At 45.5% G+C, this 3,501-nt stretch overlaps 1 long non-coding RNA gene across 1 annotated transcript; it reads left to right on the top strand.

The window, feature by feature from the left end:
• The first annotated feature begins 204 nt into the window (after positions 1 to 204).
• Positions 205 to 3,033, top strand: LOC109310283. Its single transcript, XR_002101179.1, has 3 exons — positions 205 to 350; positions 1,175 to 1,377; positions 2,339 to 3,033. It is a non-coding gene; the product is annotated as an uncharacterized LOC109310283 (long non-coding RNA).
• Positions 3,034 to 3,501: the final 468 nt, after the last annotated feature.

The following is a 3,501-nucleotide window of genomic DNA, read 5'->3' as shown; positions in this document are numbered from 1 at the left end:
GGGGAGAGTCTGCGATTTAGCATAAGAAAAGCTGTGGCAAGGCTGGGAAAGGAAAAAAGTCCTTGGCAGTGTTTCTTTCTTATCGGGTGCAAGATGCAAGCTGTGCATTTCTAACAATACTCCATTTCTAACAATATTCCATTTCTAACACTACTGTGAAACCTGTGGCCACAGGGGACCCCACAGCTAAAGGACCCCCTGCACATGGGCAGCGGAAGTGAGGGGCTAATGGGGCTCAGCCCCCCCCAAACAGAGCAGCAGCATGCATTGCCTTAGGGCAGCCCGGCCACAGGGTCCTACAGCAGGGGGAAGGGACGGGCACGCTGAGCAGCCGGCCCAGCCACAGGCAGGTGAGTTTCTTTTAATCTGGTTTTTTTTTTATTTCCGTAGGCTTGGGAGAGGACAGATCGAGACCCCCACAGTGCAGGAGAGAGTGGGGTAGGGCATTGCCATATGCCATATGCCTCACTGCCCAGCCTGCCCGGTGGCGGGATGCACATGGCAGCATCTGCTGCTTTCAAAGTGGCAGCGGCGAGGCATGGAGACATGAAGCAGAGGCTGAGCCCAGCTCACAGCTGCAGCCCACCCTAGCCCGTGTAAAGATCGGGGGGGCCACGGGACCTCCCCTGCCCCAAGCTTGGTGGCCCGGTGGCATGCCTCTAGAGGAGCCACCAGACTCTTCCTGGGGATGATGTGGGCTGGGGCAGCGTGGGTGCAGGAGTCCCAGGGGCTCCATCTCCTCCAGCCTGGGGGTTGGGGGGTTTTTTTGTTGTTTTTTTTTAACTAAATATTATACATGCCTCAGGTTGCTTGTTTGATATTATGATGTTGCTTTATTTGGCTGCATAGAGTTCAATCAATGGGCTTGTCAGAGAAACCAACAGAAATGAAACCAAGCAAATAAGATTCTGTCCCAGAAAAAGTGCCATATTTTCTTACATACAATATGCTCCAAAATAAAATACAGACCTGGCTTTAGAAAGGCGGAATGAAGAAAAATAAAACATCTTTTCTTGTAGTAAGTCAATGAGTAACAGCAGCTAGGGAGCCAAGCCTGCTCATTGTTCTGCTCCCTGTGGGTAGCATGCAGACCTTACTTTTGCTTTCACCCAGTTAGCAGCAAAAACTGTTCTTACCATATTTCCTCACATACAATCCTCACTCCAATTTCCAGAAGCTATTTTTTGAAACAGGTATGCAAAGAAATATGGTACCAGCATTCCTGAAGCAAACAACAGAGAAGCTGCTATTCCCTGCCAGGCTCCCAGACCTAAACCTCCAATCGAAGGAGACAGTAAAACCTTGGAGTCTGAGCAAGCTAGAACAGGGAAGAAAGAGTTGTCAGCTGGCTGAAGTTGATACACAGACACATGGCGAGTATGTTACAAGCAAGGAGCTACCTGAGATAGAGATAAAAAGTGAAGTTTAAGTAAGAAAAAGTGTATATAAGACTCTGTGGTTTTGATCCATCTTCATAAAAGCTGTCTGTGTTCTGATAGGTTAATACTCCTTTGTTCCGAAGGAGATCTTAATGCCACTGCAAAGGGAATCGCTAGCAGGGCCAAATCCCAGTAGCCTCCCCTATGGTAATATTGTTAGCAACTTGGGTAACCCAACGACCCGACTGGAGAATGGCCTGATTGTAGGATCCCACTCCAGAGAAGAGAGGGCAGGAGCCTACCACTTGATAAGGGCATATGTGGAGAATGGCAAAAAGTCTCAGAACCCAGGCTAGCTGAGGACTCCAATCCTACCCCAGAGTGACAGGAATTAAAAGTCATTCCTATTGGGTGGCAGTTTAATGATGTGCCTAAAACAATTTGTTGATCTCGGTCCATTTTCTAGTGGACAGGTTACAGAAAAGACCTTCCCCATTGGCATTAACTGCAACTCTTCTTTGAATCCTCAGCACAGCGCCTGAGAGTTGAATGGGCCATAACAGTCATCCTTGACTATGGTCCTTCCAGGTCAAGTATGAGACACATTGGCAGGGGGGCTGAATGAGGGGATGCTTGCACTGCATGTGGTGTAGTAATAACTCATGTGCAATTAACTATAACACATCAGTCTTCCCTGCTATCAGTTCACCGCCTTTCACCAACTCTGGATTCACCTTGCAAAAAACAAGTATTAGTAACACAGCTGACATTTACCACATTGTCATTATCAATTATATGAATTATAGTATGAATATAAAAATAAGAGCCAACCTAAGTAGCCATAAAGTTTCACAAGGCCTTAAAAGTTCTAGGAATTTTATTAGGTGAAAGAGCAATTCTGCAGTAAAAATAGCATTAGGTTTTCCTGCTAAACCTCTTTTTTCCACTTTGTTTGAAAGCATTCAAGGCCTTAAGGAATTCAGCCTGCAATATGCTTCTTGTTGGGAAAAAGATAATACGTTTGTCAAATTGTATGTAATGATTCTATGAAACAAAGGAGTCTCCCAACCAGTGAAATCATCTCACTTGGAGCAGATGGTATGAAGTACAGCACCAGAACCAAATCCATCTTAAGGAGACTTCAAACAATCAAAAGACAAATCATAATAGCTCAGTGCTTGGCAACAATTTCACCTTTCACAGATGTTAGAGAAGTAGCTGTTTTTGGAAGAAGGGTCAGATTTTTTCATATTCTTGGTTCAGGATCAAACCTCTGAAGTGGAATTCCTGCCAGCTGCTAAATATACATAGATTTACTCTCTTCACTACCTACACTTAGCCATTTAACAGGCTTTCATTTCAGACTCTGGCACCAGGTGAGATGAAAGTCCTACAAACTTGTTTTCTCCTCCTGGACACAGCAGGACATGCATTTTTAAGCTACCCTTCCAGCCCCACGTGAACAAATCCTCATGACAAAGAGGAATGCCAGCTATTTTCCAAAAATATGAAATCCCTCTCCCTGTCTTCCCTACTGTTGAAAGAAACTCGGCCATCCCCAACTCCACATTCTTTCTCTTCATCTGACTTCCCAATCCCCGCTCTTTAGACTGGAATGGGCATGTCTACATATTCATTAATGTGCCATAATCAGCACTACTGCACAGTAGCACTGGCACATGCTTTTTTGTGATGCTAATGTGCAGTAGACTGATTAGTCTACTAGAATTAGCCTACTGCACATTGAGCATCTTGTGTAGAAGTGCCCAAACAGTAGCAAAAAGTGCTTTTGTAAGTGCAGCCTCAGGTGGCTGATTCTCTTTCTCTACCATCATGGCCTGGACCTTGTGGAGCAGGCACGGTTAAAAGCTCAGCTCTCCCTGAGCATCTGCTGAGTGTACGGAGTATGTCAGTGCAGGAACATGTTAGCTCCATGTGGCAGGGAGCACTTGATCCATCGTAATATTGAGTTACATCACGAGGACCTCAACTATGCGACCCAGAATATTTGACCTAATGTCAAGAGGGGCCTAGGCCTATTGAGATATTTCACTGAGACACCCGGGCCTCCTTCCACTAGTGGAATCTGATCCAGCAACAGAAAAGTGTGAGAATTTTCAGC

The sequence above is a fragment of the Crocodylus porosus genome, unplaced genomic scaffold (assembly GCF_001723895.1).
Source record: "Crocodylus porosus isolate Cpor-Errol unplaced genomic scaffold, CroPor_comp1, whole genome shotgun sequence".
In the NCBI taxonomy this organism is placed as follows: Eukaryota; Metazoa; Chordata; order Crocodylia; family Crocodylidae; genus Crocodylus; species Crocodylus porosus.
This window is presented reverse-complemented; position numbering and strand designations above follow the sequence as displayed.